Below are 23,981 nucleotides of genomic sequence, written 5' to 3' on the forward strand. Positions count from 1 at the left end.
CGGATGGGCAGTGACAGGAAGCACAACAGAGCACAGTACTCTCCGTCCATTATCGGCAACTCCAGCAGCATGGAGCTTCCTCACCCGGCATGGAAAGCCTCCACTCCGGGTCACTTCTGCCTCCCAAGCTGTTGTCCCTGGTTGCCGCCCTGCTCATGGTAAGTATATTCTTCCATTTCTTCTTTCACTTCTGCCCACTACTTATTGGAGCTGTGCACCTGCCCGGAAGCCATCCCTGCCCCAGCACAGAGAGGGAGTGTGTGCCGACACAAGATAAGATTTATGGAATGTGCTGTCAGGATGGGTGCACACTGTCACGACTAGCGGACATCAGCTCAGTCTCATGATGGTCTTTACTCTCTTTCAGCAACACTACTCTGCCCAAGTGCAGAACACTGCAGAATTCAGTGGAGTTTTTCTGCAACTCAGTGCAATTCCACAGAGCTCAACTCCATGATCTCTGCCCAGGCCTTTCCGCAAGTTGCTGTTGAGTGCCTGAATGCAATACATGTTTTGCTTTCTTCCAGAGGTCAATATTACCCCAAAGTGCTTTTACTCCAATTTAAAGTAGCAAAGTCACGCGATGCTGAATAACACGCGTCTGCACCTGTATGCCCCACTGGCTCCGAAGGTGACCTGTTGGGATAGCCTTAGACCTTGCCCCATACTCCTCTGAAGACACAGGGAAGGGTCCTGTAAGTCATTGTTAAGTGACCATATGCAGCGTATGTTTTCTTCCTAAGTTAACGTTGCTGTGAAGTGCTTCAATTATTATTTAAAGTATCAAAAAACTCTTTACTTCAAACTTTCTATTTTTAAAAGCACTTACCTGATTTTGTGCCTAAAATATTGGCGCCTAAAGTTATATAAAAATATGTGATAATGTTTTAATTGGTGTGGATCTCCATATTGAGTCATGTGCACCATTTATTGACTATTGTTTGTATGTGCAGATGTCTACACTCCTCTCAGATAAGCCTGGGGCTGTTCGATCACACTTACTCCTAAAAGAACAACTTGGGATTGCTAGAGCAAGCCCCTGTCCACTAGTAAGGGAATACCTGGCCTCTTGGCTCTGCATACCTCTTTTTGGCATACCATATAAAGAGTAAGCATGGGCGAATTTTGCGAATCTCGCGTTCACGAATTTTGCGGATTTGCGAACTCGCAATTCGCAAAATCCGCGAATTCTCGCAAATTTTTTCGGGATTTTTTTTTGTGTGTTTGCGCGGGTTTCTGCCAGTTCGCGAGGGTTTTGTACAATTTCGCAAACGCGAACTTACCTGTCGGGTCGCAAATTTCGCGAACAAGTTGTTTCTACGTGTCCAGCCTGTTTGGGACACTCTTCTTCATCACTGCCACTCTCTGTCACCACTGCCACTCTCTGACTACTCATGCCACCCTCTGGCCCACCCATGCCACCCTCTGTTTCATCACAGCACCTTCTGGTTGTCCAGTCAGTGTACATTATTGTGGCAAAGCAAGCACACCTTCCCTGCCTCAAGTGACCTGAATTAATTTGGGGCTGATTAATGTGTCACAGAATATTTTTTTAGCTGGCACCTGCTTCCTTAGTGCTTCCTGATTAGTGATCTTTTGCACTTGCTAAGTGCTTTCATTGTTGCAAAATTAGTTACAACACCTGCCCTGCCCCAACTGACAATAATGAATTAGGGGCTGATTAATGGATTTGAACTTCCAGCCTGGCTCCTGCTTGTCTCCCTTAGCTGTAATTCAGGACCTTTGTGGCATATGTGTAACTATTCTGAGGTTCAGAGCAGGGTCACATAATAGTTGCAACTGGCAACTGAACTCTGGAGGGGCCCCTCAGGAAGCACTACAGGAAATGGCTACTAATGATGAGCCTGAACTTTTGAACCTGGTAAGTAGTTTCAGTTTTGCTAAGATCGTATTTCTGCAATTTTGCGCTTATTCGCGGGGCGCGAAGTTGTACTGGGAAGCCGCGAACTCACGCGAACAGTGCGAGCAAGCCATAAAATCCGCTGCTCGCGGATTTGCGGATTTTGCGGGAGATTCGCGAATCTCGCGGATTGCGAATTTACCGAAAATCCACAAAATCCGCGAGCGAAACGGATTTTCCGCCCATGCTTAATAAAGAGCCAGCTTCCTACACTATCGTTTCCCAATTGAAAGTTACACTTGGAAAATGTTACAAGGCAGATCTAAAATTAACCTATGGGAGAGATAGGCCTTGCAGTAGTGAAAACACATTTCATCGTTTTTCACTGCCAGGGCATGTAAAATGTAAAAGTACATGCTCTCCTTTTTAAATACATTGCACCCTGCACTTAGGGCTGCTTGTAGCCAATCATAACGGTGACATATTAAATAAAAATGAAAGTTTGGGCCTGGCAAGTAGGTTGTCTTGTCTGGTCAAAATGGCAGTTTAAAACTGCACACACAGGCTCTGCAGTGGCAAGCGCGAGATGTTTGAAGCGTACTCAAGTGGGTGGCACAAACAGTGCTGCAGGCCAACTACAAGCATTTGATTTGCAGGCCGTGCACACATGCAGTGCACGGTACTAGGGACTTATTAGGAAAGGGAATATGCCAGTAATTGAGAAGCCCAATGCTATTACATTTTAGACACAGAAAAACTGCACAGAGTCCTAAAGCAAGCAAAAACAAATATCATCACATAGTCAAAAACAGGAGGACAGAAGGCAAAAAGTCAGGGGAAACCAAGCTAAAAGATGTCAGGTCTAACACTTGCCCCCCCCAGTGGAAAGTGGGGAGAAATACTCCCCACGCTGCTGCACAGCTCTGCCTGCATTGTTTTTGCCTAATCTTGTATTTTTCCCCTGTCCTAACTTGCTTTCTTGCCAGACTTGTTTTTTATTCCCCTGTGTCTGTACTTGCTTTCTTGCCCAGACTTGTTTTTATTCCCCTGTGCCTGTACTTGCTTTCTTGCCCAGACTTGTTTTTATCCCCCTGTGCCTATACTTGCTTTCTTGCCCAGACTTGTTTTTATTCACCTGTGCCTAACTTGCTCTCTTGCCCAGACTTGTTTTCATTCCTCTGTGCCTGTACTTGTTTTCTTGCCTAAACTTGTTTTTCCTTCCTGTGCCCAGTTCTCCCGCGGCCCCTGCCTGTTTTTCCCGCCGCTGTGTCCCTGCGTCCCTGCGGCCCCACCCAACTGAAATCCCATTCGCCGCCCGCTTCCGCCTCCCAGCTGCTCCTCCCACCCACATCCCCTCATATGGAAGCCGCTACGCGGCCGCGCTCAGCGGGGGTGCTGCTGGCGCGCCGCTGGTGCACCATAGGCAAGCCCGTCTGCGCCCGTCCACGCCTGGACCGCGCCCAGCGCCAGAACCCCTGGCCCCCGCGCTGCCCACTGCACCCGACCCAGACTCAGCTACGACGCCGACTCCCTCCACGCTCTCAACACCGGCCTAGACCAAAGCTGCAACCAGGCCGCCCCGAAACACACCCACGGACCCTTCTCCTGCCGCAGCTGCAGATTCACCTGCAACAGAACCATCAAACCACCAAGAACCAGACTCAACCACCTCCGCTGCAAACTCCTCAACACCCGCTCTGCACGCAAACACACCATCGAGCTCTGGGACCTGCTCGACACCACAGGCCTGGACGTAGCCTTCCTGACCGAGACGTAGTGGAACGACTCCTCTGCATCAGACATCACCGTAGCCATCCCAGACGGATACAAGATCACCCGCAGGGACCGCGCCAGCGGCATCGGAGGAGGAATAGCCATCGTCCACAAGTCCACCCTCAAGTTCATCACCAACGCAGACGACTCCCTCAACACCGTCGAACACCTGCATTTCCGGATCCACACTGACCCCAACACCACCCTCAGAGGAACTCTCATCTACAGACCCCCCGCACTCGCCTCCATGGACTACATCCTCCTCTGGGACCTGAACTTCCACCTCGAGAACAACAACCGCGCCAACTCCTCCATGCTGATCGACAACCTTGCCAACCTCGGCCTCAGACAACTCGTCACCGCGCCCAACAACGCCGCAGGCCACACGCTGGATGCCATCTGCTCCACAAGCACCCACGTCACCTTCGACCACACAACCGAACCCTACAGGACCGACCACCATTGCATTCACTTCACCTTCAAAAAACCAACCACGCACCGTCGCACCCAACAGCTGTCTCGCCGCTGTTGGAGCAAAGTCACCGAAGATCAGCTGATCACCACCCTCTCTAAGAGCCCACCCACCGACCCCACCAACCCAGACGCCGCAGCTTGCAACCTCAGACAGTGAATCAACGACTGTGCCAACACCCTCGCCCCAATGAAGAAACCCTCCAACAACCACGCCAGCAAGAGAGCCACCTGGTTCAACGACGAGCTCCTGGCCTCCAAGCGCGCACGCCGGAAATTGGAGAAGAAATGGCTCCACGGACGCACACGGGACAACCACGCAGCCCTCAAGGACGCCACCCGCAGACACCACCACCTCATCAGATCAGCCAAGAGATCCTCTTTCAAAGACCGCCTGGATAACAACGCACACGACAGCAAAGAGCTCTTCCACATTGTAAAAGAACTCTGCAACCCAAGCGCCAACACCAACAACATCCCGCCCTCACAGAAACTGTGCGACTCACTGGCCATCTTCTTTCACCACAAGATTGCCAACATCCACAAAAGCTTAAACACCACGACCGACCCGACCATGCCAGACTCCAACCCTCTCCCAAACACCAACAGCACCAACCGCTTGACCTCCTGGTCCAACGTCAGCGACGTAGAGACACGCAAGGTCATGAACTCCATCCACTCAGGATCAACTACAGACCCTTGCCCACACCACATATTTAACAAGGCAGACGCAGCCATCGCACCCCAACTATGGAAGATCATCAACATCTCCTTCGAAACAGCGACATTCCCGGAAAGCTTGAAGCACATCCAAATCAACGCCCTCCTCAAAAAGCCCAAGGCGGACCCCAAGGACCTCAAGAACTTACGGTCCATCTCCCTGCTCCTGTTCCTGGCGAAGGTCATCAAGAAAATTGTCAACATGCAACTGATCCGCCACCTCAAAGACAACAACATCCTGGACCCGTCCCAATCCGGTTTCAGACAAAACCACAGCACCGAGACAGCCCTCATCGCCGCCACAGATGACAACAGGCGCCAATTACACAACGGCAAAACATCTGCCCTCATCCTCCTGGACCTCTCGGCCGCCTTTGACACGGTCTGCCATCGCACTCTAAAAACACGCCTCCAAGAAGCCAGTATCCAAGGGAAGGCCCTCGACTAGACCACATCCTTCCTCTCCGACAGATCCCAGAGCGTCCGCCTCCCACCTTTCCGATCCGAAGCCACCTACATCATCTGAGGCGTCCCCCAGGGCTCCTCCCTCAGCCCGACGCTGTTCAACATCTACATGGCCCCCCTCGCACAAGTGGCCCACCACCACAACCTCAAAATCATCTCCTACGCTGATGACACTCAGCTCATCGGCTCCCTCACCAAGGACCCACACACTGCCAAAACCAACATCCACGACGGAATGAAGGCCATCGCCGACTGGATGAGGAGCAGCCATCTGAAACTGAACTCGGACAAGACGAAGGTCCTCATCCTCGGACCCAACCCCCCAGCCTGGAACGATTCCTGCCGGCCAACCACTCTGGGGACAGCACCGACACCCACCAACCACGCACGCAATCTTGGATTCATCCTCACTCCTCCCTCTCCATGTCCAAACAGGTCAACGCCATCTCCTCCTCCTGCTACAACACCCTCCGCATGCTCCACAGGATCTACAAGTGGATCTCGACTGAAACAAGAAGAACGGTGACACAGGCCCTCGTCAGCAGCAGGCTGGACTATGGCAATGCACTTTATGCCAGAATCCCAGCCAAACACCTACGACAACTACAGCACATCCAAAATGCCTCCGCCCGACTGATCATCAATGTCCTGCACCGCAGCCACATCACCCCCACCTGAGAAACCTACACTGACTCCCCGTCGACAAGAGCATCACCTTCAAACTCCTCACCCATGCACACAAAGCACTCCACAACGCCGGACCTGCCTACCTGAACAGCAGACTCAACTTCCACACCCCTAGCCACCAGCTCCGCTCCGCCAGCCTCGCCCTCGCCGCAGTCCCCCGCATCCATCGAACAACCTCAGGCGGCAGATCCTTCTCCTACCTGGCCGCCAAGGCCTGGAACACCCTTCCTACCCACCTACGGCAGACCGAAGACCTACTCACCTTCAGAAGACTCCTCAAGACCTGACTCTTCGAACAGTAGCAAAGCTTTCACCCCCCCTCAGCACCTTGAGACCCTCATGGGTAAATAGCGCGCTCTACAAATAGATTGATTGATTGATTGATTGATTGATTGACGGTGTGAGATGGACCACTCAGCAATTTAGGATTCTTACCCCTCATCTGCATCAACCATCTAAGTGGCCTGTGGTCTGCCTTAACCCAAACGTAAGTTCCAAATAAATAGGGTCTTAGCTTCTTCAGTGCCCAGACCACAGCAAAACCTTCCCTTTTTACTTTCACTCTACATCTGTTCCCTGGGAACAGATGTACTAATGAAGGCTATAGGTTAATCCAGGCCTTCTTCATTTATCTGTGAAAGCACGGCTCCCTCGCCATGCTCTGAGGCATCAGTCTGCACCATGAATTCTTAGGAGAAATCAAGGCCTGGAGTACAGACACTGTGCACATGGCCTCCTTCAGAGTGTCAAAAGCTATCTGGCACATCTCTGTCCAGATCACTTGATGAGGCTGCTTCTTGGAAGTCAGCTCTGTCAAGGCGGCAACAATGGTGCCATATACCTTCAGGAATCACCTGTAGTAGCCAGTGAGGCCTAGGAGGATATAATTTCTGTCGAGGTCTTTGGGGGTGTCCAAGCCAGAATGGTGTCTAACTTTGGGTGCAGGGACTGCCAATCGCTGTTCCCTAATTTGTGGCTGATGCAAACCACCAAACCCTGCCCAATCTGACACTTTCTGGCCTTGATAGTTAGGCCTGCACTCTGCAGGGCCCTCAGCTCTTCTTTGAAGTGGCGCAAATGGTCCTCCCAACTGGAGCTGAATGCTGCAATGCCATCAAGGTATATGGCACTGAAGTTCTCCATCCCAGTCAGGACTTGGCTGACCAACCTCTGAAAGGTGGCAGGTGCGTTCTTCAACCCAAAGTCATGACGCAGACTTGGTTGTGCCCTTCTGGCATTGAGAACTCTCTTGCGCCTCTCAGTCAAGGCAATCTGCCACTAACCAGACATTAAAACAAAAATGCCGAAGAACTTGGCAGCTCCAAGCCAATCAATGAGTACATCAGCTCTGGGGATTTTAGAAACGTCCTCATTGATGCTGTCCCTCACTCTGTCAGACAAGCTGTACGTTTTGTGCTTCACATGTAGGCTATACCAAGTATCCACATCATGAGTGCACCAGTGGGTGGCTCCTGGGGGTAGTGAGAACAGAGACTGAAACTGTCCCGGCAACTGGCGACAGTCTCTCTGTTTATCTAGGGCCAAAGTAGTGGAAAGGCTCACACCCTCTACTGACCCATCATGATCTTTGGAAGATAAGAGGTTGGGGAGGAGTTTACTCTCCTTTTCCACCCCATCAGTGATGAAGAGCAGGGCCAACTCAGACCTCCCAAAGTTTGTTTTGAGGAGGCTCATGTGCAGGATCTTCAAAGGGTTTCTAGGGGTCTGCAAGTCCACCTAGTAGGTGAAGTCACTCCTTTACATCAAATAGGCCAAACCAGAGGTTTTGCAGAGCACAGAGCTCCACAGGCACCATTATCCACATCTTCTGACCAGGATACAACTCAGTCAGAGTGGTATTCTGGTCACACCAGCATTTCATGTGTTCCTGGTGAGCTTCCAGATTTTTCTGGGTGAATTTCTGGAAGCAAGCTCTCTGTCTGCCGAAGGCCAGCATGTAACTCAATACATCCTGGGCTGGCTTCCTGGGAGCTTGCTCCCAGCCCTCCTTTACAAAACTGAGAGATCCTCTCACAGGGTGTCCGTACAGAAGTTCAAAAAGGCTGAAACCAACCCCATTCTGTGGTACCGCCCTGTAGGCAAATAAAAGACATGGGAGGAAGACGTCCCTCTTATGCCTCATGGGCTCAGGAAGATCCATCATCATAATGCCTTTGAGGGGACAGTTGAATCTCTTAACCAACCCATTATTGTGGAGGTTGCAAGGAGTGGAGAACTTGTAGGTTACCCCACACACCTGCCACATGGCCTTCATGTAAAGGGACATGAAGTTGTTACCACAGTCAGATACCACCTCCTTGGGGAAACCCACATAGGTAAAGATCCCTTCAGTGCCCTGGCCATTGCAGGCGCAGTCATTGTACATAGAAGGATAGCTTCCGGGTACCGGATGGACTGGTCCACCAAGTTGAGGATGAACCTGCTGACTATAGCTGTCTTAGATCTAGAGGCTTGCAGTGTCAATGCCCACCTACTTCAAATAGGGTGTCCACAACAGGAAAAGGTTAGAAGGGGACTTTGCATTTCCCCCTGTCTTGCCACTCGCCTCGCAGGTAGGGCAGGACCTGCAAAATAAATCTGGGGCCTTTCTCATCTAAGGCCAAAAAAGTGTGTGAGAAGCCTGTCAAAGGGTTTGCCTTGCCCCAAATGACCTTCCAGGGGCTCATCATCAGCCAGGATCAGTAGGAAGGTTCTGAAGCGCTGGGGTACCGTTGTATGGCTTATGCTTTCCCAAGTATAACTGTGTGTTTTTTGGACAACATAAACATGAGAACTGTGCAAGACGGATTCTGAGTACACCATCAGGATACGTTGGCCTTAGTCCTGCTTGGTCACAATGCACCATCTGTACCCCTAACCTGCCAAGGTAACAAATGGATTGTGCAACCTCAGAACATGAAAACCCTGACTCCCCACAGAAATCACGATAACAGATCTAGAACCCTTTGTTTGATTACTCATACACAATCTGCAGTTTCAATATTTATTGAAGCATCGTGATTCTTGAGTAAAATATGTGCACTGCAATGATCAGTAGAACAGAATAATGTGTTTAGCATTACCAGAATTGTAAAAAATATAAACAGGTTAATCATTTTGTTGTTTACAGGAAATATATGCTTGCATACATGTTCAGTAATGTACTGTACTCCTTCTTAGTGCTTCCTAACTTAGGGCCTCATTTACTATATTTCAACACACAGCAGTGCAGCAAGCTTTCCTGCTGTGCTATGGTGCATCAAAATAAAAGGGCAGGAATGCACCATATCTACAAGAGGTTCACTAAGGGAATGATACGCATATTCTAGTGATAGTGGCACTTTCCTTTGTACTTAGCCTATTCTAGATCTGGATATACTTTGTTATGGTGCTCAGGGAGAGCTTGTCATCCACAACCCCATCAGTCAAATCTCAACCTGAGATCCTAAACAATTATTACAATGTCTCAGCACACATAAACCAATTATATTATGTTCATAACATTAAGTATCAAACACATCAGCAATAGTTCTTCTCAGTCTTGTTCTTTTTATTCCTGTTGTTCCCGCCAACATGTGTTTCGTTGCTTAACTGGGTGGATCACCCGCGACATCATCAGGGCTGGAAAGACATATATACAATGTGATGTAACTTCATCACACATATGTTTTCCACAATGTTATGCAATCATTTGTGAGGAAAGACCCTCATTCCCTGTGTTTGCATCAACTCTAACACCCGAACTTGTGGATAGGTGAGACAGAAAGCATATATCATACACGTTGAAGCACATGTTGTGCAGCCATGTGCATTACTATATTTACATACAAACTTGTTTTACTAGGCATCCTTCTCAGTATTTACATATTGGTATACTTAAACGCCCCAAGTGTCAGGTACTAGTTTATGCTAAACTCAACGTGTTTAATATGAAATAAGTAAACGCCACATTAATTGGCATACCTGTGTCACTAGTGTATAGAACGTCCGGCCTGTAGAATGTAAGAATAAGATAAGTACATGGGCAGTAGTAATATCGCAAATTCTCCTCAAAACTATAAGCAACACTAAGACTGTGAATAATGCATACCTTACAGCCGGTTTTAATTCCGTCCCGGCCAATATAGCGGCCTAGGTGGATGAACTTTCACGGTCCTACTCTGTTACTTCTTATTTCAAACATCTGAAAATCAAGGTGTATTCCGGTATGAGTATGATACCAAGTATTCATGAACAAAGGCAATTCATTATATATATGCGGTGCATTAGGTGCGTAATCTCAGCAAAATGTGTCATGTAACATCTGTGACACATATCAGACATTCCCCAACTATTAAAATAACATAGTGAGCTGAATATAGTCACACTGTTCGTACTGAAGCCCCTTCACCTTCAACTACGGTTAATTAACCACATCCATCACTGTGAATATCATAATCTGCAGATAACAGCCCATGCTTGGTGCACGTTAAAGTAGCCAGTGCATACCTCAAAGCCTCCCACTTGTCTAGTATCCATATCTCACCCTGCATGTATCCAACATACTTAAAGCAGAAATATACGGGAAAGTCTGCATACCTCGAATGTTTTCACACTTAATCCGAGTATATGGTTGTATATCTCGAAAATCTCCAAATCTGCTATCTCATCAAACTCCCGCAATATTGGCTGCGTAAAGTTCTGTTTAGCCCGTTCTGTAAGTTAAGCAAATAGTACACGGCCATATTGAGTCTCCGGTCCGTGGCACCGATAAAACTAAACAAAGCAACACTTAGGATAGGTGCAACTGTGCTTAGACCCCATTCCCCAGTTCTTCTGTTTATAAATATTACACGACCCATTAGTAAAAAGATCCTAACGGGTGGTAATAACTATTAAGTTATACCTAATCTAAGTCCACCAGCTTACCCGATATATTATTTGCTTCCCGGTCCCAATCCGAACCGCGGGGCAATCGGTGTATGTTCTACAGCGTTCAAGCAGATCTCGCTTGACTATAAACCCATGATAACGGCATCCTAGCGTTCATTCATCAAAATGAATATTAGACTGCTGCTGCTCGGCGCGGCTAACATTCTAAACGTATGTGGAAACGGTCGCCATTTTTGACAACGTATATAAATTGTGTATAAATGGTGAACATTCAACAATCGAATTGTCATCCTATGCCCATGTATATAAAATTTTAATTCAATCCAGTCCCATAAATAACCTAGTACGAGGAGCATTTATTTACTACTATCACAATTAAATGTTGTCCACCGATATAAACTGATTAATATAACTGTGGCAATTGTTGACAATCAAATTATGCCCAAATATAATACAACTCATGAAGCGAGGGGCATGTATTAAGTCAAACATGCAGGCTTAATGTCGTTTGAGTCATTTTACAAATTGATGTCTCTTCAACTATAATTTGAATAACGGTCTTGAAAACTGGTCAGTAATGAATATTGAAGGAAAGTGGTAAAGGAAAACAAAACTTGGTATTTTTAGCTGGAAGGGAGACATTCAAGTATATTATCCAAGCCAATTGTGTAAACAGTATGCACTAAGTTCTATGTACACCACGTCCAAATCTAGTAACCTAGAGCAGTAAAGTTGTGTTTCTTCAATGGTGTGAATGATATAGCTTAGCCCTCACATGTAGGTAAGGGAAATGCTATGCTTTGATGAGACCAATTTCCCAAATCTCAGAATCAGTATTGGGTGGTGTACATAAGCGGAAATGACAATGTCAGTGTGTACCATGCTCAGTCAGCTTCAGGCATATGGTGACATATATATACATTGTGAAGTTCACTGATCACCCAAAAAATAATGCAGCTCATGGTCCAAATTAAGCCCCTTGTCCACTGCCTGTAGTTTCATAATCCAGAGTGCCTCTTTGCGTCTGAGGTGTAGTTCTAAATTCCCACCCCTCTGGTTTGGTTCCACTTTCTCAATCCCACAAAATCCAATACATTTGTCTTGTCATTGGACATCAGTCGTATTTGAAATCTTTTCCCTGGTTCATTCCCAAATTCTTTGGTATTGTCCATACCTAATGGACAGAATTTGCAATTGCCACACTTGTGAAAACCCAAGCATCTCTGTTGGAGCCAATTCTGTTTGTTAGTCTGTTTGGGATAGCTAGGGCTAAGGATAGATCTAGTATTTCTGCCCTTTCTGTATGTGATGAGTGGAGTGGCTGTGATGTATTTGTTAAGGGTTTTATCTGCTCTGAGAATGGCCCAATGTTTATTCATACTCCTTCTCAGTATGACTGATGTGCCATTGTAATTCGTTATCATTCTCACCCACTTGGTTTGCTTGTCCTTTAAGGGTTTGTCTCTTATGGTCTCAGACCTATTGATCTTATAGATCCGTTCTTCAGCTTGCTTCACTGTTTGGGGTTTATAACCTCTGTCCTTAAATCTTTGTTTCATCCCATTCATACATCCCTTGAAGTCCCTGTCAGTACGGCAGTTTCTTCTCGCTTTGACCATTTCCCCATATAGTATAGACTCAATTTGGTGTGCACTATCCGCATGAAGTAGTGCATTGCATGAGGTTGGTTTTCAAAAGAGCCTACTCTGTATTTTATTATCCTCAATGTATAGATTGACATCCAAAAATTCGATTTGGGTATGGCTAAGATTGTATGTGAAATTAATGCCTATATTATTCGTATTGAGGGATTCACAGAATTGCGTCAAGTTCTCCATTGTTCCGGCACAGATCATGACGCAATCGTCTATGTATCTGCCCCAAAATATTATTGATTCACTCCAATTCTTTCCCTTTGGGCCCCAGATCCACTCCTCCTCAAACCAACCGATGAACAGGTTGGCATAAGAAGCAGAGAACCTGGAACCCATAGCTACACCCTGCACCTGACTGCACCACTTGTTATTGTAAAGGAACACATTGTTTTCCAAAATGATTTCTATCATTGACATTATCATCTCAATGTGTTGCCACTGGGTAGCTGGTTTACTATTCAGAAATTTCCTGGTAGCATGCATGCCCAAGTCAGTTCTGATATTTGTGTACAAACCAGTGACATCCAGGGTAGCCAAAATCATGCCCTCTTCCCAGGTTACGTCTGCCAGAGTGTTTAAAATGTGTTTGGTATTCCTTATACAGGATGGAAGGTTCTTTACTATAGGTTGCAGGAATGTGTCTACAAACTCAGAAAGTTTTTCTGTTGGTCCACCAATGTTAGATATGATGGGTGGACCAGGTGGAAAGTCCTTTTGTTTGTGCACCTTTGGTAGTGTGTAAAGGCAGGGGTATCTCGGTGTGTCTGCTTTAAGAAAGAAAAAATTGTCTTGGTCTATGAGTCCTTGGTTTAACCACACCCTTAGATGTGTGTTAATAAGTTGTGTCAGAGGTAGAATGGGATTGACACGCAATCGTTGATGATAGGTGGAATCTCCTAATTGAGAGAGAATCTCATTATTATAGTCTGAAGTATTCATAACAACTATGTTCCCCCCTTTGTCTGCCTCTTTTATAGTAATGCCTGGAAGCTGCAGAATTTCCTCTAGTGCTTTGCGCTCATTGGGTGGTAGGTTATCTCTGGTCCTCTTCTAATATGTCTGTTTAGAATTCAGAATTTTGTGCATTTCACATAAGACCAGTTTATATAATAGATCTATGTTGTTCTCACTCGGTAGGGTGGGAGTCCATCTGGACTTGTTCTTAAGTCCACTGAATCTGGTTTGATCTGTATCAATCTCATAGTCTGCTAGAAGTTCATCTATAGACATGCGGTCCCTATCATCATCCGTAATGGACAGCAGGATTTCTGTGTCCCTAATATCTTGAATACTCATTGATTCAGACATATTTTGAGCCATGTTTTGCTGAGATTACGCACCTAATGCACCGCATATATAATGAATTGCCTTTGCTCCTGTATACTTGGTATCATACTCATACCGGAATACATCTTGATTTTCAGGTGTTTGAAATAGGAAGTAACAGAGTAGGACCGTGAAAGTTCAACTACCCAGGCCTCTATATTGGCCAGGACGGAATTAAAACCGGCTGTAAGGTATGCATTATTCACAGTCTTAGTGTTGATTATAGTTTTGAGGAGAATATTCAATATTACCTACTGCCCATGTACTTATCTCGTTCTTACATTCTACAGGCCAGTCGTTCTATACACTAGTGACACAGGTATGCCAATTAATGTGACGTTGACTTATTTCATATTAAACACGTTGAGTTTAGCATGAACTAGTACCTGACACTTGGGGCGTTTAAGTATACCAATATGTAAATACTGAGAAGGATGCCCAGTAAAACAAGTTTGCATGTAAATATAGTAATGCACATGGCTGCATAACATGTGCTTCAATGTATATGATATATGCTTTCTGTCTCACCAATCCACAAGTTCGGGTGTTACAGTTGATGCAAACACGGGACTGAGGGTCTTTCCTCACAAATGATTGCATAACATTGTGGAAAACATATGTGTGATGATGTTACATCACATTGTATATATGTCTTTCCAGCCCTGACGAAGTCGCGGGTGATCCACCCAGTTAAGCGACGAAACACGTGTTGGCGGGAACAACTGGAATAAAAAGAACAAGACTGAGAATAACTATTGCTGCTGTGTTTGATACTCGATGTTATGAACATAATGTAATTGGTTTATGTGTGCTGGGACATTGTAATAACCATATCTACAAGAAACAGATCATTCCTGTCCTTTTCCCCTGCGCCGGCACACAAACAGCAGCCTGCGCCAATGCAGACAGCCTTTTGCTATGGTGCATGGGTGTCTGCATTGCAGAGATGATTGTTGTTGTGCAGAAAGGGCCGCCTTCCTGCACAGAAACATTCATTAATGGTGCTTTATTCCTTCTATGTGTGCTGCAGAATGCAGTACACATGGAAAGAGCAAAAAAATTAGGAGAAATAAAAGTATTTCTCCTCGTTGCACCACTTCTATGCCTCCCCTGGGGAGGCGGTGGATTCTGATGCATTCCCAGGTTTACTTCACTTTGCAAATCTGGGAATGTACCGGGTTCCTTGAATGTTGCTTCAGAACACCCACAGCAACACCCATGAAATGCTCCTTTCACACAGACTAATGCATGAAAGAGGCCCATATTTACAAGGACATGAAAAGTCATGCAGGGTAACTTTACGTGGCATTGTAAATATGGGCAGGCACACAGAGACACATATGCCTCAAAAAAAGTGGTGCACCGGTGGCACAATGGGCTTGTATATAAGCCCCCAAGTGTGTCTAGGGTGAGTGAATCTGCAAGATCCCTGTAGGGTGATCTAACTCTCCGGATACCCATCTAGGTGGAGAGCTGGGCAGCATCCCTCGCATGAGGTAAACGGGAATCAGCTGCTTTGGAATTCTGTTATGGGGGCCTCCTCTCGGTGCCAATGAAATGCTCCTCTGTCTAAACAAAGGAATGATGTTGTATGTATAATAAACATCACCCATGTTGCCATGCCGAAGCCCCAGTCAGGCTCCTATTGTTTATTCTATTGCGATAGCTCTGTTGCGGACAATAACAAATACCAGCATTCTGCATTATGAACTTAGCCCTTGCACAAAATGTTTAAGGTGTTTGATAATGTGCCTATAAAGTGGAAATGTAAGCAAAGCTCAGTTCACATAATTCTATCCTGCACAGGCATGCACATGAATGTGTGTACAATATCATATTTGAGAAAAAAAGGCAACTTAAAAACATGAGCATTTCAAATTATGTTTACACCAGGGCCTAAAATGTGACCACATGGAAACCACTCCTTGCATTATATTGCATTGTAATTGCATTTATATAGCACTTCCTGCCCCAGACGAGGCATCTACGTGCTTTTCCAGCAAGTAGCACGCTACTCCGGAATCCATGAAGGATTAGTGGTGAATTAGTAGAGTGAAAAATATGAAGTCATTTGAGTGGTAGATATGTTATTTACTTATTTGGATAGAGAAGGGTGGCGGCATGATAGAAGAGGGAAAGAGGTTTGTATTTATATAGCGATTGCTACCCCTGATGGGGTTTGAAGCACTTTTTTTGGTGAGTAGCACACTCTGGATCCCCATAAGGTTTAGTGTTGAATTAGTATAGTGAAATATGAAAGTAATTTGAGTGGTGGATATGTTAGTAATTTATCTGGATTGAGAAGGGTTGGGGAGGGGTAGAATAGAGAAAAGGTTTGCATTTATATAGCGCTTGTAACCCTGATGGGGTGTTGAAGAGCTTTATAGGCGAGTTTGACGCTACTACGGTACCCATAAAGGATTAGTGCTGAAAGTTAGTATAGTGAAATATGAAAGTAGTTTGAGTGGGGGTGTGTTATTCAGTTGGATGGAGAAAGGTAGTGGAGGGATAGAAGAGAGAAAAAGGTTTGCATTTATATAATGCTTGCTTACCTCTGATGAGGTGTTGAAGCGCTTTTTTGGTGAGTAGCACACTACTCTGAGACCCATAAAGGATTAGTGGTGGAGTTGTATAGTAGAATATGAAATTTGAGAAGTGAACATGTTAGTCTGTTATTTTGATTGAAAGGATATTGGAAAGAAAGGAGAGTGAATGATTTAGATTTTTTTTGGAGGTCATAGCAGTAGGAGGAGGTTTTTGGATTAGTAAAACGGGGTTGTGGAGGGGAAGAGTCAGAGGGAAGAGTTTAGAAAGGTTTGTTTTGGGGATCGGTATAGTAAAGAGGGCTCAGATGGTGCAAGGTGGGGTAGAGTAAGGGAGAGTCTAGAAAGGGTTATTTGGTGATCATAGTAGTGGTATGGATTTGGATAAATGAGAGAGTGGTTGTAGAGGATATATTGATAGATGTATAGCGTGAGACATAGGGTAGTGCACTGGAAAGAGTAGCAGAAAGAACTTTGAGAAGAGTCAGAAAGTTGGCTTATAAGCTATATTGAGAGACGTATAGGGTGAGAAATAGGGTAGTGCATTGGATATGCTGAATTAGAACAATGTGATAAATATATAGATCCATAAGTACATTGAAAGTATATAGATGCATTAAGGAAGTAGGTATATGTATATTAAAGATATGATCTTCCAACCAAGCCCTTGCTACCATTCCTCGCATCAATAAAACCACCATGGGAGGCAGATCCTTCTCCTACCTCGCCGCTAAAACCTGGAACTCACTCCCCCCTCACCTACGTCTCACACAGAACCACCTAGCATTCAGAAAGCAACTTAAAACATGGATATTCGACAAATAATTCCCTTCCCTCCCTCAAGCGCCTTGAGACCCTCTGGGTATGTAGCGCGCTATACAAATTTCTGACTTGACTTGACTAATCAGACCCACAGCCTGCTGTTCTCTCTCTAAATTGATGCCAATGCACTCTAGGTGCATTATGAATTGGAACTGGTTCACCTTATAGGCCCCTGTAACAGTGTACCATAGGTACCCAGGGCATAGGTGTAACCAAGGCCTACCAGGGGCTGCAGCATGTATTGTGCCACCCCTGGCCTGGCCTCCATATTTGACACAACTGGCTGATGATTCAGCTGGGGTAAGTTGGTGTAATCACCACTTACTTAGATATAGTATCCCTATATCTAACCTTAACTGGACACATGTTAACCTATAAGCCACTCCTATGGAAGGCCTCTGCAATCCTGGAGGCAGAGTGTGTGGTTACATGTGAGACGGTGCTCTAGCATGAGCTGAGCCTGTCTGCAGCTGTCGGGAGCAACTCCCTTAGCTGTTCCGGGATATTGCCATACCATATGCTCTTAAGTGCATTATAATCCTCGCGGTTATTTGCTAACTTTGGTTTGGATTTATCAAAACATGTCGAGTAAGGTGTCAAACAATTTGGAATACTATCCCCTCGACAGTTCTGTCGATGGGGATAGCATTCCACCCTTCTAGAGGGACACGACATGAACATAACCTGAACACCGGTTAAAGTTAAACTCGAGCCTCAGCATCACAAAACGGATGCTGCCACCACAGACACAAGTCTGACCTCCTGCTGCTGGGAGTCCTTCCAGTGAGGGAGGCTTGGACAAAGGGTTTCCTGCCTTGGGAGGTGCGAGCACCACCCCAGACAGGATTTTGTGTATTGGGTAGGACAGGGCTGAATAGAATCAGACATGCCAGGGGCACACAAGGTGTCCTCGTGCATAAGCCAGTCCAAACCGGTGCTGGGGCCTTCCAGCCCCAGTCCTGATGCGGAGCTGGACAAAGGAAACGGGGTGTAACCGCCCCCCTTCCTGGTCCCACACAGAGGAGAGACCTAGCAGGTGATCCACCCCTCAGATTGGGAATAAGCGTGGGAGCAGTGCCATGGCACCTCAGATCATCCTGAATCAACTTGAAACTAAGAAGACGACTGGACTTCGACATTCGGCTGCACAGAAGACTGAAGAGCATCTCCCTTGTGGCCTAGGAGTGGCCACCCTGTGAACACAGGCACCATCCAGCAACTCAATGTCTGCTTTGCCGCCGCCTCCTGCCGGAGCCTGAGCCCAGAGTCTGATGAGACCCAGACTCCCAGACTTCTCACCGCCCGATCCACAGTCCCTGCAAAGAAGGAACCCGTGGAGGCACCGAGAGACGTGGGACCGGACATCTTGAAAGACCCCCGAGAAGCTGACTGCGCAGCACACGAGGCACCCTCGATGCTGTGCTTTGGGGATTAAGAAGCCCCACAACCGAGAAGCCCTTGCACTGAAGATCAGCCCCCCAGCATCTCCACGATATGCGTGGGGCCCTTTTGCATTGTGCCACTCGATGTACCATCCTGGCCACTTGCCACGTGGTCAGCGGCCATCTTGGTGACGAAACCTACAATTTACACTGCGGGTCTGGTTGCTCCAGACTTGCCCTCGCTCCTGTAAAAAGGAGCACCCGCTCTGACCTTGCTGGTACGAGTGAGAAGCTTGCATCTATTCCTGCATGTCTTGCATTAGCCAAGGCCTGTTTGCTCCGATCAAGAAGCCGACACGGCCAGCAGCTAGAGCCTTTGTGGAACAGCTTGTGACCAATGCCTGGACATCCTCGACCTCTTCGTGTCCACTGGCTACAGGGACAATCTTCACCTCATCGCCTGTTTGCACCCGACGTCACCTGGTTCCATCCTGGTACCACGGTAGTCACTGGCTAGTGACTTTGAACATTGTCCCCTCTGCTTTCAGGTCTTCCACACTTCAGATCCACCCTTGGATCCACCGGAACTCTTCTCGTCTCGACGCCTGCAGCATCTTCAGCTCCAAGCACCATCGACCTGCGTGACGAAACCTGACACTACTTCGCACCTGTGCACCCACTTCCTGTGGGTAAGGTAACTCAGCAACGCCGGTGTTCCTACACTGGTGCACACCTCTAGTGCCTAGGTCTAAAGTTTTGTCCTTCTAGGTCAGCCGGAAGGTTCCTTATTTACCAACTTTGTAACTTTTACGCACCATTGACTTTACATTGGTATATGCGTGCACTTTCCGCACTGCACCCGAGTCCCGCGGGCCTTTCCCGACATCTTCACTGTTAGTCCCGAACAGCTCCAGCGATTCCCAAGGCCCTAGGCCTACTCCCTTTCAGCTAGGTGGTTCTTATACCACTATTTTAGTATATGGTTTAGGTGGCCCCTAGGGCTCATCCATATTGCGGCTACGAATCATTCTGTAATTGGATTGCCATGGCCCTGGACTCTCTAATTCCTCTGGTTCGATCCAACTGCAGGACTAAAGTTCATAGTCCTTGGTATGATGAGACCTTAGCGTCTCTTAAGAGAGACTGTAGGCAAGCAGAAAGGCGATGGAGAAAAGCTTATGACCCCGCGCTTAAAATCTGCTATCTTTCTTTAACTAAGGCATACCATAGAGCGGTCTGTCGAGCCTGTGCTGCTTATTATACGCAGGAGTTTCGGGACAGCCCTAACCCCTCTAAACTGAATTTTAAGGTTCTAAAGGACCTCATGACTAAGAGGGCCACCGCAGCGGAAATTTGTACAGACTCCCACTGCGAAAGTCTGGCTTCTTTCTTTATCCAAAAGGTGCAAGCTATCTACCGCACCTTTCCAACTAATATGCAATATTCGGACTTAGATGGTTGTCCGATGGGCGATGATGTGATTATGAGTATGGCCGTTCCTTAAGTATTCATTGATGATGTGGTGAGTCGAAAACTCGTTCCTCGACCAAGGTTTCTTAGTCGGCCGACAATCGACTTGCTGGAGGCTTATCAGGGTCTCCTGTGCAATATATTTGCTTTTTTCGACTAGGAGAGACCACCCGTGAAGTTCTGCTTCATTGAAATATAAATACGGGTGCGTACTCCGAGTATTACTGACGGTTAGGTTCAGGAGACGTTCATATATACTGAACCTTGATCTTTTTTAGACTCACCACATCATCAATAAATACTTAAGGAATGGCCATACTCTCACCGATAGGATGGAAAGCTATCTTACATGAGAAGATACTACCGGGTTACCTCGTCCTGTCTCATTACCGCGGTCGCTCCATTACAGGTGTCCGCGTATTTACTTTTCCTAGCCTTGAAAAAGTCTCTGTGAGACGAAACACGTGTTGGCGGTGTGTGCTGTGAAGTTGTTATAAACTATTGGTGTTCAATAAAAGAATTCTTGGAGGAAATCATCTTGACTTGGATCTCTGAATTTAGAGTTGTATGAATAGAAATATAGGCATTGTACTAAATTTGATCATGGACTAAACTTTAAAGAAAACAATGGATTTTGATCCCTAAATATAGCCTGATTAATCTTTTTGGCATATACTAAATTAACAGAGATAGGAGTGCTAGAGTGGCTTGTTATCTTTTTCTCTTGTGATTGAGACATTTGTGTCTTGCAGACATCCCTGGTGGTGGGTGTATATCAAGCACATGAGCACCCTTCCTCAGACAATACAATTGGTTCTTCCTTTTTTTCTATATATACGTCCTACATAACTACGTTGAGAGGAGTAATACTGTATGTGCAGATGTTTTCCCTCTTCTAGGGGAACACTACCACCAATCCTTTATCTGTATCAGGATTGAAACTGTGTCTAGAAGTGCATCTGGGAATGTCACCTTGGTAGGTAGAGGTCTGTAAAGGAGCAGGAAGTTACAGGAGGAAGACGGTGTAGGATTGCATCTGGTGAGAAGAGCCTCACAATTCTTTATGTTGATGTTGTCAACTTTAGTGATATGTAATGTTTGCTGAACAGAACAGCTAGACCACCTCCTTTTTTGTCTATACAATTTTGGGTGATTGTTTGATAGCCTAGAGGAATGGCTTCATGCAGGACTGGGGCCATATCATCTCCCAAACATGATTCAGTAACAAATAGTGTGTCTGGTTTTGCATTGTCGAGAAGGTCGTAGATGTGATGTTTGTTTTTAGAGAGGTATCAAGCATGAATTAGTAGACAGTTTAGAGAATGGGCTTTGGTGCTAGTGAGACTTTGGTTTGTATAAGAGTGATTAGTATTTTTGGTTTGGTAGCAGGTGTGTTTTTAATGCTGGTATTAGCTGTGTTAGGATAGTAATTGTGTAGCTGTTCTGTATCATGTTCCCCATCCAGCATGCTAAGAAAGCATTTTTATGGGTCTGTGTGTGTAGGTAGTGGAGACAGTGTTTGAGAATGAGTTGGTGTGCTGTGTTGTTTTTGTGGTGTAAACAATGTTGTGCAGTAGACATAGGGAAGTGAAGTTGCTAGGTGTGGCATGTCGCTAATATTGTTTGTGTGTGTTTAGGGTGAAAGTTGTATGAGTTAGGGGTGGTGGTGCAGCATGTGGGTCATGTGAATTCAGGTACAAATTAATTGCTTTGTGTACTTTTAATTATGCACATTTTGTTTTAAAAGAACAAAAGCGTTAACAATAGAGGACCATTTACTGTTAGCATCTTTGTTTATGTTTACATACCTGAGATGTCAGGCTCCCCAACAACCAGATTGCTATCTGCCTGCACATGCACATAAGACACAGACAGCACCACCTGATTCTCAAGTATGCACTGATAGCGCTAAGTTATGCTAACTGCCATACAGAGTTCTGCCCTTTTGGCATCTGGAAAAAGAATATGATTGTCCATCACAGAGAGTTTTCAGTTTTGTTAGAAAAGAAAGCATGTATTTCAGCTTTTACTTCTCTGCATATACCTTTGACTGTGTCAAAAGATAGTCTCATTTTGTTGTGCTGCCTGTGTATGATTAGTGGAGAATTCTCATATCAGAGCATTCCACTTTGTCTAGCTACTTATAGGATGGTATGACTGTCTGTATCATTCAACAAGTTGAAGAATATATCGCTTCAGGGTTCCCCTGGCTTTGACAGTGGAACCGGTGTTCCATGCACTCTTTCTATTGTGAAGTTGTTTGACTAACCTTTGGGTGGCATGACATTTGTAATAAAGTATTCCAAACAAATCTGGTGTACTCTCCTTGAAAGTTCTGCCTTTCTTTGTAATCCCAACAGATTAATTGGAGTTCTGTATGACATGCCTTTAGAATCTTCTGATAGATTACTATCTCTATCGACAGGGTTACACTGTTACAATCTTAATTGATAGGCTTTATTTCGATATAAAAATATCATAAAAGCATGTACAATAAATATAAAACACAGCATTTAAAACAATCAATTTCCAATTACACAAAAGGAGGGAACAAAAAGAAAATGTTAAGAACAATTAATACAGAATTAAAATTACAATCAAGGCCTTCTTGCACGAATCAACCAAGACCACTTTAACATTTTTGACACAGTACAAACAATCAAAGTGGATGTGTCAGACATTAAAATTTGTAACGTCACTTTATGTTCACGGGTACCTAAAAGTCTACATTAGGGTTTAAGCCATCGCCTCCTAGGTGCACAGTAATCCGGACATTCAAAAAGAATGTAGGCTACTGACTCAACACGAGTGGGACAGCGCGCACAAAAGGGAGAGAACTGGTAAGGGGATTTCCAACGGGCAACTAGTTCACCTACTGGTAAGGTCCCCACCCGGAACTTAAAGTACAGGGTACGATCAAAAGGGATGGAAATCATGTCTAAGTAGGGTTCATAGGCCACCACATCTTTAATCCTCAAAAAGGCTACAGTGGAGTTACAATGACTTGGATCTGAGAGTAATTTGGAAGAGACCCAGTTTCAGTACAGTTTCTTAATCATAGCTTTAGGAGGGGCGGTTCTCAACGCCCAAGCCTCGCCTAGCCCTATCTCCACTAACAGCCGTTTTACGTCCCTCAACCATTTAATCCGAGACCAACCTACCATTGCCATTACCTCTTATAGCGCTTCTGCGTAGGAGGCTAATTCGGGCACCCGCCACAACCGAGCCCAAAGAAGCAGAGGGCGAAGTTGCACATGATCTTTGATCGATTTACAGCCTAAGTCGAATGACACTGGGACGGTTGGAGTACTCAACGAGAGAGCCATCATGTCTTTCAAAAATTTGCTCTCCGATTTTACTAGAACATCCAGGTTACAAGTACCCCACAGCTCAGCTCCGTATAGAGCAGCGCTAACCCCTCTAGCTTTGTAAATCTCCACGACTGGGGCTATAGGTTTACTTGTGGAGGAACGTTGTTCCTTAAGTAATACTCCACCCACCCTTTTGTGGCCAAGGAGCATTTTATTGATGTGTGAGTTCCAACTAAACAAATCATTAAGGCGGATACCCAAATAATCAAACTCAGATACCCTCTCCAATGAAGCAGAATTTAAGGTTGGAGGAAACCCAGGATTTTTAGGAGGATTCATAATCAAGTACTTGGTTTTATCGGTATTGATTACCAATCCCCTCAGCGAGCAAAACTCCTGAAAACTATTCAGGAGACTCTGAAGGCCCATAGGGGACTTTGAAATAAGAAGGGTGTTGTCTGCGTAAAGCAGTGTAGGAATCCTTTTACCCGCCAGGGAAGGAGCATCAGAGGGATGTCCTAACAAATGCTCGACCACTCCGTTCACATAAAGAGAGAACAGAGTGGGAGCTAACACACATCCCTGACGGACACCTCTTCCCACAGGAATCCTGTCCATTTTTT

The sequence above is a fragment of the Lissotriton vulgaris genome, chromosome 4_1 (genome assembly GCF_964263255.1).
Source record: "Lissotriton vulgaris chromosome 4_1, aLisVul1.2, whole genome shotgun sequence".
Taxonomy (NCBI): domain Eukaryota; kingdom Metazoa; phylum Chordata; class Amphibia; order Caudata; family Salamandridae; genus Lissotriton; species Lissotriton vulgaris.